At 38.5% G+C, this 18,040-nt stretch overlaps 1 pseudogene; it reads right to left on the minus strand.

The window, feature by feature from the left end:
- The window catches only part of LOC143531794 (serine/threonine-protein kinase PBL27-like), a 60,083-nt pseudogene extending 44,299 nt beyond the window's left edge, over positions 1-15,784 (minus strand).
- Positions 15,785-18,040: the final 2,256 nt, after the last annotated feature.

Raw genomic sequence — 18,040 nt, forward strand, 5'->3', positions numbered from 1 at the left:
CCTCGTTGCATCAACACGCAACCTAACCCTTGATGCGAGGCATCAGCACAAACAACAAAATCCTCATCACCATCGGGTAAAGTAAGGATTGGAGCTTGCGTGAGTCTTCTCTTTAATTCTTCAAAGGCTTCTTCTTGAAATTTTCCCCAACTGAATACTATCGACTTTCGGGTCATACCGGTCAACGGTGCGGCTATCTTGGAGAAACCTTCGATGAACCTCCTGTAGTAGCCGGCTAACCCTAGGAAACTTCGTATATCAGTCGGATTCTGCGGAGTCTTCCAATTCGTTATCGCCTCAATCTTAGCTGGGTCCACGGTAATCCCTTCCGAATTAATCACGTGACCTAGAAATTGCACTTCTCTTAACCAGAACGCGCATTTCGAAAACTTGGCATACAACTTCTCTTTCTTCAGAACTTCCAATACTTCTCTCAAATGCTCCGCATGGTCAGACTCGCTCCTTGAATATATTAATATGTCATCAATGAAAACGATAACTGACTTATCCAACATTGGTCGACACACCCTGTTCATCATGTCCATAAATGCTGCAGGAGCATTTGTTAGACCGAATGGCATTACGAGGAACTCGTGGTGTCCATATCGCGTTCGGAACGCCGTCTTAGGGACGTCTGCCTCCTTTACCTTCAGTTGATGGTAGCCTGATCTAAGATCTATTCGTGAGAACCAACTCGAACCTTGCAGTTGGTCAAACAGATCGTCAATCCTAGGCAAGGGGTATCTATTCTTTACCGTAAGCTTATTCAACTCACGATAGTCTATGCACATTCTCATACTTCCATCCTTTTTCTTCACAAACAAAACCGGTGCGCCCCAAGGAGAAACACTCGGTCTGATAAAACCCTTGTCGAGGAGTTCTTGCAGTTGGGACATCAATTCCTTCATCTCGGACGGTGCTAGACGGTAAGGTGCTTTCGCGACGGGCTGGGCTCCTGGTACTAGATCTATCTGAAATTCTATCTCTCGCTCAGGTGGCAACCCCGGAAGATCCTCAGGGAATACTTCTGGGTAGTCGCGCACAATAGGAACATTCTTCATTTCTTTCGTCTCGGCCGTAGCGTTGACAACATACGCCAGGTAGGCACCGCACCCTCGCCTTAACAAACCCTCGGCTTTTATCATCGAAATGACATTAAGCCCATAACTCTCCTTATCAGCATAAACCGTCACCGCACTACCATCCAATGACTTTAACCTTATCATCTTACTTTTACATACTATCTGAGCCTCAAACTCAGACAACCAATCCATACCCAAGACTACATCGAACCCTCCTAAGGCCATAACATACAAAGTAACAGGGAACTCATGTCCCTCTAACTCTATCTTACAATTCTTAACCATTTTTGTTATTTTCACCGAAGTGTCACTTGCGGTTTCTACTACAAAAGTTTCAGACACTCGGCAGCCTTTCATTTTAGCTAGTTTACTAAACGTCGTAGCTACAAAACTTCTATTCGCACCAGAATCAAATAATACAGAAGCGGAAACATCGTTCACTAGAAACATACTTGTGACGACATCCGGAATCTGCCTGGCTTGTTCCTGGGTCAGCATGTAGGCTCTAGTTCTGGGCCTAGCTTGATCGGCATCCTTCTTTCCACTACCTCCAGCTACACCTTCAGTGCACTCCCTTGACATATGGCCTGTCTTGCCACATTTGTAACATGCTGGCTTCGCACTGCACTAATTGGCATAATGCCCTACCTTCTCGCACTTATAACAGGCATTCGACCCCATTCTGCATTCCCCACCATGAGCCTTTCCACATTTGAGACAAACGTTAGAACTTTTACCCCACTTGCACTCACCACCATGCCTCTTTCCGCAGGTCTTACACGATCTCTTCTCCCACACTTTCTGTTTCTTATCCTTGGAGTTCCATAACTGAGTACCGGGTCGTTTAGCAGGAGTGACCCCTTTCTTCTCTTTCTCTTCGTCCCTTTCCACCCTATCATCCGCGGCCACGTCAGCATAGACCATTTCCGCGAGTCCAACAGCCGAATCAAAAGTAGCAGGTTGAATCGCCCTGACTAACATGCGGACCTTTTGTGGCAACCCCCTCACATAACATTTGATTCTCTTGACCTCAGTGTCAACCATGTCAGGCACCAACCTAGATAGTCGGTTGAACTCCGTGGTATACTCACGATGCGTCATCATACCGGCTTTTAAATTATGGAACTTCATCTCCGTTCTTTCAACCTCGGCATCTGCACAGAACTTCTTCATTACCAACTCTTTCAAATCTTCCCACTTCATCGCTCTGATCTCATCCTTAGTCTTTCTCTGCTCCACACTTTCCCACCAATACATAACCTCATCTACGAATGACTGAGTAGCATAACCCACAGCTTGGTCGGGACGGCATTCGCTAATGCGGATAACCTTGTCCATAGCGGTTATCCACTGGAGAGTAGCGATTGCGTCTCCTAAACCAGTCAGCTTAGGCGGGTCACAACCTTTGAAGGACTTATAGCTGCACCCACCTTGTCCTCCTCTCCTATCATCGACTTTCACAGACTTATCCCCACTCGAGGCCCCTCTTTCACCTTCCCCATCCTTTCTACCATCACCACCCGCCCCTTCAGCAGTTCGTTCACGGCTTCCAGCAGATCCTTCGGGATTCAGGTTCTTCACAGCAGCAACTACAGCCTGAACAATGGCTGCTTGAACTGCAGGGCTAAGTTGAACTTCCTCGTTGTTGTTCTGGTCTCCTCCAGCTGCGCTTCCTTCATCTTCGGTGTGGGAAGCTTCTTCCACCGAGGGTTGCCGGACAAGACGAGGCCTGCCACGACGCCCAGTGCGACCCCTAGTTTCAACAAACTCTCCAGCTCCAGCCATTAGTATTCTAAAGGGGAAAACACAAACATCGTCACTCAAGGAACTATTTAGTACAAGGATAGCAAGGCTAACAGGTAATAACAGTGGCCAGCTGTGACTAGCTGATCACGTTGCTTTCCGTGTCCTATACACTTCCCTTTATGAGTCTATTTGTGCTGGTTCTACTTAAGCAGTTAGTCAATTCAAACAATCAATTATTCCTATCCGTACCATTCTCATATCTTTTCTTTCTTATTAACATATATCATTTAATCATACCTTTCACCTTTACTGATCTTGCTTGAGCGACACATGGCATTCTTGAACTGGCATCTTCTTTCTTTTCTTACTTAAATCCCATTCTCTGTTCAAGTCTAAGCATGTAGGATGCTTAAACCTCTTGAACTTTGCTCTGATACCAACTTGTAAGGCCCCGTCACCGGTAACCCTACTTTCGTGTTGGATTTACTCATAAACGCAGTTCTAAATATCAGAGTTAATTAAAAACTTTACGCGGAATATAAAACTTTCATAAAACATTACATATCAATTCATAATCATGTCTTAAAACATTCCTCTTGTCTTTCAAAATCAAAACATAACTTATAAAACATATCAGATCTTCAGATGCCAGGCTTTAGTCTTCTGCCATGTGTCCTCCACTCAAGCCAGCTGTCTCAACCTACTCACCTGCGTGCATACTAAAAGTCAGCTACGCTGAGTGAGTTCTAGTTAATCATACAATACCATACAATACCTTATTACATACATACGTACTTAACCTCATAACTTTCTTTCATACACACATAAGTACCATACCTTCATTCTTACTTACATACTTTCTTTCTTACTTACATACTTTCTTTTCATTCATAATCATACGTTTTAAAGAGCCTTTCGCCCTATAACCTCACAGATATTATAAGGGTCTGGTCCCTAACATCACAGATATTATAAGGGTCTGGTCCCTAACAACACAGATATTATAAGGGTCTGGTCCCTAACATCACAGATATTATGAGGGTCTGGTCCCTAACATCACAGATATTATTAGGGTCTGGTCCCTAACATCACAGATATTATTAGGGTCTGGTCCCTTGTTTTCGAATATTAGTAGGGTTCGATTCCCTCTTCGTTACCATACAACCATACATCATACCTCGAGTATTATTAGGACTCGGTACCCTTTTCGTAACCATACAACCATACAACCGTCATTTCCTTCTTTTATTAACTTTATTACGTTCATACACATAAACATACATATCATACTTGCCATATTTATAACGTTACAACTTGACAGTACGTGCAATATCCGAAGATCGTTCACGAACCGTCAAGCAATCATTCATACATATCACATATATCACATATGGCTTTATAACGTTACAACCTGACAGTACGTGCAATATCCGAAGATCGTTCACGAACCGTCAAGCAATCATTCATACATATCACATATATCACATATAGCATACACTTATCACTTAGGATAAATGTATTAACAACACATCAAGTATGCACACAGCCCCGAAAACATAACAAGGAATGGGGCTAGAAACTCACCTGGATCCTGTTACGCTCGCCGTTGATCGTAATTCCTTTCTTTAACTGGGCTCGGCTAACTGTATAATATTTACACATATCAATTAACTACTACTACTCGTTTTGTATTTCTATCTATGTATGACCCACAACGAACGGGGGTCCGGGGGCAGCGCCCCTGGCAGCGGGGTTCTAGGGGCGGCAGCCCCTAGCGGGGTCCAAGGGGCAGAGCCCCTGGCTGGGGTTAAGCTGCCAGGTCAGCTTGGAAAAATTTTATTTTCGATAACTGCCTTAACACATTTTCCATTAGGTTTTTAATTTATTTTATAAACGAACTTGGCTTCAGGCGAAGTTATACCTTAGGCGAACTTGGCTTCAGGCGAAGTTAAACCTTAGGCGAACTTGGCTTCAGGCGAAGTTATACCTTAGGCGAACTTGGCTTCAGGCGAAGTTAAACCTTAGGCGAACTTGGCTTCAGGCGAAGTTATACCTTAGGCGAACTTGGCTTCAGGCGAAGTTATACCTTAGGCGAACTTGGCTTCAGGCGAAGTTATACCTTAGGCGAACTTGGCTTCAGGCGAAGTTAAACCTTAGGCGAACTTGGCTTCAGGCGAAGTTATACCTTAGGCGAACTTGGCTTCAGGCGAAGTTATACCTTAGGCGAACTTGGCCGTAGGCGAAGTTATACCTTAGGCGAAGTTACGCTTGAAGGCGAAGTTACGCTTGAAGGCGAAGTTCATCAGGCGAACTTGATCTTGCAGGCGAAGTTATCGCGCTGCAGATCTGTTTGCCCATAAATCCTTCGTTTCTTAGCCAAATAACTCGATTTTGGTACCCACGGAATCGTATGATCGGCGCCTACAAATCCCAACCATCAAATCGGCCTAAAATTGACGTTTTAGGGGTCCGATTTGAGCAGTTTGGGTTTCGGGTCCGGTTAACCCATCAAATCCTAACCATTTTCAGTACTATAAGCTTTGGTGGATTTGTTCTTACCTTACCAACTCAGATCTATCAACAAAATCTCGGGTCTCGGCTTCGAATCTTGATCGGTTAGTATGTGTGTGTTTTGAGGAGTGTGTGGAGTGTGTGTGGGGTTTGGTGAGAAATGAGATATTTTGGGATTTTGGGGGTATTTATATCCCTGAAATCCCATTCTCATTTATCCTATCTCAATTAATCCAAGTCCATGACCCGCTCCTACTCGATATTAATAATTAAAAACGCGAAATCACTAACATAACTTTCTTTATTCAACATTATAAATTTTAGGATGTTAATCCAAGTCCATGACCGGCCACCTTTCCGCCGATGCTGTCCCGGAGCACCACACCACCGCCGCTGCTGATCCCAAACTGCTGCGGCGGCTACTTTTCGTCAGCCGCCACCGCTGTCACTATAGTCCACCGACGCTACCTAGTGCACCGCCACCGTTGGGTCTTGTTTGTTACCTAGCTTTGTTCGATAACTCTCGGTGTCTCAACCGATTATTTATTAACTGAGATAAATATATATACATACATATATATATATATATACAGGGGATGGTTTAGGAGGGAAATGAGATTACTACGAGAAATAAATATTAGCCATTAGTTTTATTTTAGGTTTTAAATGCTTAAAGATAAATGGAAAAAATATTAATTCATGCTCTATCTTCAATTAATATAACTAATCAAATTATTATAATTGGAAAATATTAAGAATTCATTTATTTTTATAACTCATTTTTTCTCTCTTGAATTTTTATCCTACACAAGTACAATTTATTCATACATTAAAATTTCTTTCTATCCAAAACCAATTTCTACCAACACAATATATTAATATCCATCAACACGTAGTTACATTATGATGATTAGTACAAAAAACTATCTTCACGTGTTTGTATTGAATATCACCAAAAAAGTACACAACCTACACAAAAACATATAACATACACTTGTTCTAAGAATATGAAAACATATAACCTACACATGAAAAACATATAACCGAGACACAAAATTTGGCATCAATAAACTACACACGCACACAAAAACGTATAACCTACACACGAAAAACATATAACCTACACTCGAAAATTTTATCCTACACAAATAAAATATTCATACATCAATTTTTTTCTATCCAAAACCAATTTCTTCCAACTCAATATATCAATATCCATCAACACATAGGTATATTGTGATGAATAATACAAAAAAACTATCTTATATATGTTAGCATTAATTGTCAATAAAAAATATATAACCTACACAAAAATATATAACATATACTTGTTCTAAGAATAAGAAAACATATAATCTACACACGTATAGGATATGTGTATTTTTTTCTAGTTTATTTAATTGTTTATGTCGAATTATATATGTAAGTTGTATACTTTTTTTGTATGTTGTAAGTTTTTATTGCTCAAAACAAGTGTAGGTTGTATAATTTTGTATAGGTTGTATATTTATTATTTATATTTAATGGACACATTTGTATAGGATATTTTTTTAACTATTTATCAAAATAATTTTTCTAAGTATATCAATTGAAAAAAAATATTATGTCTTGATATTTATTGTTAAAAATTATGTGTTGATATATGCTAATAAATTGAGTAGAAATAAATTATTTTTTTTAATAAAAAGAAAAGAAATAGTATTATATGAACAAATTGTATTTTTGTTGTATAAATAAAGAGGGGGTAAATAAATATATATAAAACTAAATTTAGTGTTTTATCTTTTTAATTATTATAGTTAAATTAGTTAGGTATATTAATTAGATAGTGATTTATTATGGTTATAGTAGTTGTATTAATTGAATAAAGAGAATGCATTTATTGTTGTATTTATATTTATTTCATTTAATTTTAAATATTTAAAACCTAAAATAAACAAGTGGCCCATATTCATTTATCGCATTTCTCGCAGTAATCTCATTTCATTGTTGGTTTACATTTATATAAATATTTAGTTGGTCGTTGTTAACTATGTTCATATGATTTGTAATCGGATCCTGTCGGGTTTAGTTTTACCGTTGATTACTCATTTATATTCCGCTGCACATTTATTAATTAATAAGATTAATTATTATTTGTCACAATTATACTGGGTTTTAGTAAATAAAATTTGGACTGAGTACCACTAGAACCCAACATTATCATCTGATATCTATCACCCGGATAGACCTTTATGATGAAGATCATGATGATTCTCATAAGCTTACTCACATCAATTCTTTCTTCAGCTAACCTAGCCATTAGCCATTACCAAACTAGTGTTAAACAAAAACTTGAGTATAGTAGCTACTTAGTGAATGTAGAAACTCTTTACTAACATTTATTGTGACAAGCTTTAACATAATTACATATAACTTTGGATTGAAAATATGTTATATGCATCCAACAATTCCTTTCGAGTTATGTTGATTTCCACTCACATTTTCAACCAAGCAAAATTGCCAACCCCGGTTTCCATTCCGTTTAAATGAGTTAACAATTATTAAATCAATATCCCACTGCCTTACCTTCTCATGTTTAATCATCATCACTCTCCTTTGAACAAACACTTTTAAACTGAAAAGGATATAGTAACCCAAATTCATCTTTTAAACTGTTTGCCGCTGATTCACTTTTAAACTGTTTTCCCATCATTCAGTATTTATACGTTTCTCAATCTTCATTTTAAGTTTATGTATGTATGTATATACATACACCTTGAACATATATTATACATAAATCACACTCACTTTCAAAATAAAAGCCCTAAATTTTATAATTAGCATGACAATCGCTCGATACACAACAAGAAATACTCAACCAAAAACTTATTATTAGCCACAAATCCGAATAAATGATTAAGGTTTTGTAATGATAAAAACTAAAACAAGGACCTAATATTCTTCGTTTTGATATATCTTTGTAAACAATACCTGCCCGTTGTTTGGAAGACATCCTTTATACACCTGACCAAACCCTCCTTCCCCAAGTATACAATGCGGGCTAAAATTTTTTGTTGCAGTTGCGAGCTCCCTGAATTTGAATGTATGAGCCGTAGTTTGACCACATGACTCGTATTTAGATCCTGATAAATGGAGTTTAACCTTTGGCTTGTGTTCTTCCTTTGAACCAAACACGAAAAACAAGCCATTAACTTAAAATTATTTTGGATAGACATTTGGATTGGTTTGTAAAAAAGATTTCCGACTCTTTTTCTATTAGAAAGGAGAAGAGATGTCTTGATTGAAGAATGTTATAACCGTTAAATGATCAAATAAATTGGCTGTGAAGTAGTATTTTGAATATTGAATAAAAATAATTATTATTAAATAATTTTGATGTGTCTGTAATATAGTTTATTGTCATAGAGTTTTGTATTAGCCTTTTATTGTAATATTTCTCCATTTTATGTCTCGCGCACACCTGGTTGTGCATTAAGTTCAGTTTTACCATACTTTGACACCATAATTGTGGGATTTGAAGTTTTAAAGAGAATATTATTGCAAAGAGGACTTACGTGTTTTTATGGGAATTCGAGGATACATGGAATGATCTACTACACACTTCATTTAGTTCCCATGAATTTCTTGGATGAAATTACTCCATGCAACTTTTATTCCTAAAAGCTTGCCTAGAATGCTGTAGACGTCTTTATTACGGCAAGTTAAACCAAATTACGTTCCTATACTCTTCGAATAGTAAATGTAACAATCCTTAAAATACAATTTTCTTAACAATGTGTCGCAAGTGATACAATGCCTAACAATCTTCGTTGAATGATTATGATTGTAGTCGGTGTTACCCTACAACTTATGACGGTTATGGGCTCAGCCCAACCGTGCTATCTTATGGCCCAATGAAGCCAACTAGTAAATAAATAAGGCCCAATAACACCTAAATAAGGTATATATGGGCTTGGCCCAAATACTAAAGCCTAATATATTGAAATGATCCAATAAATGTTTTAGCTTGTTAACATATATCTTGCCCAATCGATAAGCCCAATTCATAAAACATATATTTCTGTAAGTCCCGGTGACGGATCTTTCAATGTAATATCAAGATACTCAATGATTAGGCGGAAACTAATCATTAAGTCGATCCTATAAAACAACCAAGAACACACGTAAAACCAATGAACAAGCTTCAAAACACACGTATATTATACGTCGGGTGCTTAAGCCCTTAACAACTTACACGGGTGAGAATAATAATAATAATATGAACAAACAACCCTAACTTCGTTAACATATGCTGTATATATATGACTACCGACTAAGCCCAAACCAAACTAAAACCCACCGAGATCAATTGATCTTGGTTTACAAACAAAAGCCCAACTAAACCCAAAACTAAATCCAACACTACAAAGCAAAAACCACATAATACGACCTAACATTCCCCCCATTGGTTTATTGCTTGATATCAGCTATTGTCAAAAATGCCAACCGTAGACGTCTAACATGCTTCAATACCTTCCTTTCTTACTTTTCGGCGTATATATTGTGGCTTCTAAATAGACACTTGGAAGTTAAGTGTCTTATTTAGTTCCTTTATTCCGGTAATACTAACGCTGGCTCATAATCCGGCACAAGTCAAGCTACTTCCCAACAGAAGTAGATGATTATGACTTTTGTTAATGAAAACAACAAATATTAGGCTTGATTGATTCAGACGCGTCAAATATGATGTTTCTTCAGTAGAACCAACGAATCCTCGGTCACGGTTTGACCGAGAATGCTTCAAAATGTCTTTAAGCCGAAGATCTCTCTGGTTGATCAAGAGAATCTCACGTCCACACCGAAAACCTGAGAGCACTATCCATTGACATTATCACATCAGCAATCACCATTGATGTCCAAACCTGTAACTGCAAAAAATGACTAAAACAACATTCAGTAACTTCAAGAGAAATCATATAAGCTTACCAAACTCATGAACCGATTGTATTTAATAATCCAATCAACATCACCGTAAATCCTTCAACCATACTGATTATGGAAACACCTTAGTTAGATTTCTTTACCTTTTAAAGGAGTCCGCTTGAAAACATAAGAAGACAAGAAAAGATTGATGGCGGTGAATAGGTGAGAGATTATATGGTTATAAATTCGGAAGATTTTGGAAGATATTGGAAGATGCAAATTTCAAGAATGATTAATAAAGTGCAATGAGTGGCTTTTAAACATCTGAGACACATCCATCTGGGCCGAGAACACATATGGACCAAGAACACGTATAGACTGAGAACATTTATCTTGGTCCGAGAATTCACATAAGTGACGTTTTCTGGGCCAACTTTACCGACCCGAGAACAAAATATCTGTTGGGCCAAGGACAGGCCCACTCACCAAATCTAGCAGCTTGTCAAGGATTCATGATAAAAAATAATCCCAATTAAAAAAATGATTTCTCAAAGACACTTGTTTCGACATGAAATCATATTGATTAAGATACTTTCACAATCATCCATTTTCAACATTATTTGACATAGTGAAAAGGTTGAAGGCAGGTAATTAGAAACTTAGCATGATTTTCATTACGCCAGTGATATGCTTAGGTTCAATTAGGCATAAAGCTTATATGGACATCACTTATGGACCTATGATGCCCCATATCTCTTCTCAAAGATTATTCAAAAATTTTTAAGCTTTAAGGTTGAACGTTGGACTTACATGCCATCTGGACTTACAAGCCTTCCATTCAGGGTGTTTAGGACTTATTTGTATGCCCCACCCCTATAGTTCCCTGGTGCCCCTTTAAGCTTATAAAATAAATTTAATTTGCAACAATTTTCATATATATGTACACAAGTTTTTTTTTTAATTAAATATTTTGGCGATCAAGACACTAACATACTCGTGTATGACTGGGTAATTAATTTTCTGCCTATCATTCGGAGAGATGTATCTAGGGACATGCAAAGCATCTTCAAAATGACTCTCCACAATAAGTTTAGCAGATTTAGTTTATATCATTTCAAACTTTTACTTATCATGGAAAGCTACCATACTCATCAATGACTTATCAAGAGGCTTTTTAGCCTAATAACTTCACATGTTAGGCACACATAATCAATTTATCTATCATTTCTCAAAGGTTGGATCAATTTTCATTTAAAAACATTTTACGCTTCTAGTAAGCTTTAGCTGAATAATAATATCACTTCCCAGATGATAACTTAGAACACAATTTTAATTCAATCACCCCTGTCACTTACAGTCATCAGATAAAAGGCTATCCTATATGTCTACAAGTAGACAATAGGACCAAACATATAATAATATATGTACTTCAAACTTAGGTAACCGACATAGTTTTCAGTGAAGGAACTTAAAATCAGATAGTTAAACCATAAGAAAAACTATATATATTTTTTTATTCAGTCGCTCCAGTCACTTTCAGTCCTTAGGTTAATGGCTATCCCGTATGTCGACTATTGACAACGGGACCAAACATAAAAATATATCCTTTTGAACTTGAGTGACCGGCATAATTTTAAGTGACAGAACAAAACAAATTTTTTTTTAAAGAACACACACAAACTTTTTTTGTCTATTTCTTTTTCTCCCCCCTAAATTTGTACAGAAATTAAGATAAAATCAAAAAATATTTAAGTACAAATTTAACCTCAAAAGTACTCGGTCTTCTAAACGTAACATCTTAAGATACCCTACAAGCACATTGAATCTGGCTGTTCCGACTGCTTTCGTAAATAGGTCCACCACATTATTATCAGCATGGACCTGTTCAAGATGAATTAGCTTCCGGTCGTAACAGTCACGAATAAAATGAATTTTGATATCGATGTGCTTGGTTTTAGAATGCTGAACCGGGTTTTTAACAATGGCAATTGCAGCATCATTATCACAGAAAATAGGAGTATCAAGAAATTCCAAACCGTAGTCCAGCAATTGATGTTGCATCCATATGACCTGAGAACAGCAAGCAGAAGCAGCAACATATTCAGCCCAAGCAGTGCTTGTGGACACCGTTTGTTGTTTCATGCATTGCCACGAGATGAGCCGATCCCCAAAAAATTGACATTTAGCAGACGTCGATTTCCTGTCAATATCATCACCTCTATAATTGCTGTCAGCAAAAGCATACATATTAAATTCTGAATTCTTGGGATACCAAATACCAAGCTTTGGTTTCCCTTTCAGATATCTAAAAATTCGTTTAACAACAATTAAATGAGAGTGTTTAGGATTAGCCTGGAAACGAGCACACTGACAGACTGGGAAGATGATGTCAGGGTGACTGGCAGTTATATACATCAGGGACCCGATCATTGACCGATAGTGTGTTTGATCTACGGGTGTAAGACCCCGAATCCCGGGAATCCTACAGTTGGTAATCATATCCAAAAATTCTCAAAAATTTAAAGTCAAACAATTTCATCTTATTAAAATCGTTTCAGAGTAATAAACAACGAAAAATCACAAGTACTAAAACCAAGTTCTCAAAACCATAATTTAAATGTTTAAAGTAATAAATGAAAAGAAAACAGTTTGCGTATTAATCTCCGACTAGTTATGCCTTAAACCGTCCAAGTAGTCTCGAGCACGTCCAAGCGTTAAACATCCTCCTCTAAACCTGAAAACTCACACTAACAAACACAAAAAGTCAGCTTAAGCTGAGTGAGTTCAAGTATTAATAATAGACATTTAAATAAATCATTCCAAGGGTTTAAATATAAAAACGGGATTATAAAACATTCCAAGAGTCTAAAATATAATACGGGATATGAACAGTTAGGCCATCATCAACACTAAGTATTCGTACTTAGACATCTATATATATCTATATATTTATATCCCTATAAATACCATCCAAATAATAACATCAGGGTCGAGCACATGTACAACCCAAACACGTAACATCTCATCTAAGTAATTACATCAGGTTCGAGCACACGTACAACCCAAACACATAACATCCGATGATGATCATGCCACACGAGCCTCCCCCCTCACGGGCTTTTCAGGGCCCGCCATAGGATTTAAGAACCTGAGTCGTATAGTTTGGCCCGGCCAAGATCACCATCCATCCGTATGCAAACACGACGTAGGCACACGCAACATCAGTAGTCTAAACGACCACAACATCGCCAAATATAGGCCATACAATAATTTATATATATATATACATACATACTATAACATTTCAAGGCCAACTATATACTAGCAAGCCTATATAAAATAGTTTAAACGTTTCATCAGGAAAAATCATTTAGGTGTGCATGCTAGCCCAAAACTTAAAAGAGTAAAAAGGGGCATCATGAACTCACATGACACAAGGCACGAATTCACCACGAGCTAAAGAGTCCCTAAGAAATCCCAAACTCAAACACCTGTCGGTTTACATTCAAACATTACTAACGACATCGAAAGAACTTGTTTATCCTACGAGACGTTCTAACATGGTTCGAGTTACTTAAACCCTCGACCTCATCAAACTAAATCACAACAGCCCCCGAGGCCTCACATTCACCAGAACGACCCTTATGTACTCCCGGGAATAAAGAATTCCCAAATTACCCCCGAAAGCACTAGGTGATACTAACACGCGCGTTTAAGAGTTGTTTAAGCACTTAACATCCAACTCAGCCCCGTGAGGACCTAATATGATAATTTCACAGCCTAAAAGTCCACACGACGCTACACGAGTCAAATGGGTCGGTAACTCGCAAGTACAACGCACTAACAATTCAATAAACGCAAATGCGCGTTGTACCGACCCGTTTGAGTAACCGACAACCAATTCAGCCCCATTAACTTAAGAAAATATTTTTTCACAGCCCTTAATTCATACCGAGGCTACACAATCTGAATTGGTTGTTAATTCGCTCAAACAACGCGTTAGGCACCACAATCAACAAACTAGACAACCGAAATCCTAGTTTTCAATTTGTCGACAATTGATCAATCAAGCGGGCTTCATAGCTCACGATACTAAAGTATAACACATATGACGTACCTAGGAAGATGACGGAGCAAAAACTCACTTCAAACAGCCCTGACAAGAACACCATTGAAGATCCACCGGTTAGGCCTAAAACGAACTTATCGATCAATAACAAGTAAAACGTGCAGATTTTAGCATGCGAAGATGCATTTAATTACATAGGATAACCTTTGAAATAAATTATTAAATTTTTACCAGACTTTATTAAATGTCTTAGGTTTATAAAAAGATTTTTATTATATTTTTCTAGTAGACACAAAATTTATAAAAATTCCTCCAACACAGCAAGGTACGTGCAGCTATTTCAGTGCGCAACAAAATGGTTTTATTTTTATAAAATTCATTACCAAACCAAATTAAACGATTCCAATTGGGTTTGATTCTTAACTCAAAATATTAAGCTACAGAAGTGGAAACAACTAAGTTGGACTTGTTGAAAAAGATTTATGATGTCGGGAAGACAGACCAGAATCCGTCATCCCGCATCAGCTTTGACACTCGATCTTATAAATTCATAAAAACCATTCAAATCTAGTTCAAAAATTACATATTATACCTTTCTGGAAACTAGACTCAAAGTAGAACATCATGGAAACAAGAATCGATGAAAAAAATGGATTATCATCACATTACAGACCCTACAATAAACGAATACGAATCTGTTAGCAAACTGTTATCATCAAAACTCAACCCTAACGTGTTCAATAAAGGGTTCCATGGTTAAAAAGAGTTGTAATATGCTAGGACCTACCTGGAATTAGACGTGGGATGGCTGAAATGGAGTTGGAGTGGCACAAAAACCAAGGAGGAAGCCCCTCCTAGCTGCCGATCGCAAAAGACATGGGGGGGGGGGCGGCTTAGGGTTTTAGGTTATAAACATTTTACATCTAGGTCCTCCAACTTATAAATTGTGATGTCTTGGATCAAAGGTTAAACAAATAGGCTTACAAGAAAGACAAAGAGGTCCCCAGGGAAGGCCAGATCGAGTCTCGGTAAAAATACAAACTTCATAAGGCCTAAATCTTTTCAACGAAAATTTACGGGCGTTACAACGGGTTTCCCATCTGGATCCAAATAAAGAATAGGTCTTTCAGCCACAGGAGTCGCCGCACCTTTGGAGTCTTGAAACTCAAACTTTGCTAACATGTTCTCCACGTATTTTCCCTAATGTAGCAGAATCCCTATCGAGCTTTGACGAACTTGCAGACCCAGAAACATTGTCATCACCCCCAATGAGCTCATCTCAATCCTTTTCTTCGTCACTTCCTCAAACTCAGAACAGAGAGCAGTGCTGGTAGAACCGAAGATGATGTCATCCACATAAACCTGAACCAGTATCAGATCCTTTCCAACAGTCTTGATAAACAATGTCTGATCAATGGTTCCATGCTTTTACCAGTGCTCCAACAGATGAGCTGTCAACATTGCATACCATGCTCGAGGAGCCTAATGAAGGCCGTAGAGAGCCTTGTCCAACTTATAGACATACGACGGATGCTTAGAGTCCACATTACCCGGTGGCTGATCCACATAAATTTCTTCTTGCACCTTGGCATATAGAAATGCCGTCTTCACATCCATTTGATAGATTGTGAAACCCATGTACGATGCATAAGCCAAAAAGATCCGAATGGTCTCAAGAATAGCCACTGGAGTGTACACCTCTGTATAGTCCAAACCCTCAACCTGAAGAAAACCACGAACCACAAGCCTTCCCTTGTTTCTAACAACAACCCCCCGAGTCATCCTTCTTGTTGCGAAAAACCCATCTCGTGACTAGCGACTTCTTTCCAGCGGGTAGTTCGACCAACCTCCAAACTTTGAGTTTCTTAAACTGATTGAGTTCCTCATGCATGGCGTCTACCCAGCTTGGTTCTTGCAAAGCCATGTCAACCGTATTGGGCTCAATTTATGAAATGAAGAAAGAATACAAGCAATTGTTGATTGTTTCAGTCTGACTTCTGGTTGAGACGCCAGCTTCAAGGGGAGAAATGGTACTATCAATTGGGTGATCCCGTTGAATTCTTGATGGAATAGAGTGATCAGGAACAGAACAATTTGCAGGTTGATTGGGTGGATCTTCGAGAACCTCAGAGAGAGGGTTCCTCCATCCCGATGCTTCTGTACTGTGCAAGTACGAGGTAATGGCAACATACTCATTTGGAATGGCATCAGGGAATAGAGTGCCCCCGAAAATCTGACGAGTGACGCTCTCCCCCTCAACTGGTGACATCTCTGCGGAAGAGGGTTCTTTTTGGGATATAGTCTCGGTAACAGTCTCTTCCAGATTCTCTGATAACGGCTGAGTGGTATCTGATGGTTTAGACAGGTCCACACTCAGCATGAGTATTAGCAGAAATATCTTCTTCATTATCAACAGCAGTAGAAATTCCCCCCTGAGTTATTTGAATCAATCAAGGGAAACAGATTGAATGGCTTGAATAGCTTGTCTTAGTCAAACAACCTGTCAGGCCCCACGCTAGCTGTCTCATTTTCTTCCAACCAACGCACATCATATGATTCGACGATTTGTATCGATGCCTTGTTTTAGACTCTGTAGGCAGTTCGACCAGCATAACCAACGAAATAACAATCATCTGCCTTGGCTTCGAACTTAGGAGTCGACTCAAGAGTCAACAAAGTGCACGGACACCCGAAGGCTCAAAAGTGTGCGACTGTGGGCTTGTGACCATAAACAATTTCATAGGGAGTTTTCATATGAGATTTGTTGATTAACACCCGGTTTTGAACGCAACAGGCGGTGTTGATCGCTTCAGCCTAGAAGAATAATGGTAACTTTGAATCACATAACATCGTTCTTGCAGCCTCAATCAAAGTACGGTTTCTTCTTTCAGCAACACCATTTTGCTGCGGGGTACGAGCTGAGCTATACTGACGAAGTATTCCTTTTTCGGCACAAAAATGATTCAGTGTAGAGTTCTTGATCTCCGTGCCATTATCACAACGAATTCCCTTGAGTTTCAGGTTCAACTAATTTTCCATAAGCATCACGAACTTCTTGATTAATTCGGCTGTCTCACCTTTATTCGATTAAGAAAAACACCCAAGTGAAACGAGAGTAGTCGTCTGTGATGACCAGACAGTGATTGCTACGAGATAGACTCAAGGCATGAACTGGACTGAACAGATCCATGTGAAGAAACTAAAAGACACTGGAAATTGTATTTATTAGCTTTGGCTTGTGTGCTTTTAGATGATGCTTGCCTAACGCACAAGCCACGCACTTCTCGATAGTCATGAAGTCATTAACTGGAAAGCCGTGAACAATATTGTTCTTCGCAAGACGATTCAGGGTTTTGGCATTGGAATGACCAAGGCGAAGATGCCACCGCATGGCATTATGTTCCGACACTTTAGAGAACAAGCATCTAATTTTGTCAGGAACGTTTGTTTTCATGTCAATCAGGTAGGCATTATCTTTTCTGTAAGATCTGACCAGGATCCACTCCTCTGGTATGACAAAACCAGGTTTTAGAATCAAGCATTCTTTGTTGGTATAGTGTGTGGTAAAACCCTTATCACAAATTTGTGACACGCTGAGCAGACTGTGCCTTAATTCCGGAACATAGTTAACGTTTTTGAACTTTAGAACCCCATTACTCACGGTCCCCTTTTGTGTAATCTTCAATTTCTCTCCTCCCGCAAAGGAAAAATATCCACCGTTAAAGAT

This window comes from Bidens hawaiensis, unplaced genomic scaffold (assembly GCF_021521415.1).
Source record: "Bidens hawaiensis isolate Kalapana, Puna unplaced genomic scaffold, B.hawaiensis_p1.1 tig00000697_1, whole genome shotgun sequence".
Lineage (NCBI taxonomy): Eukaryota > Viridiplantae > Streptophyta > Magnoliopsida > Asterales > Asteraceae > Bidens > Bidens hawaiensis.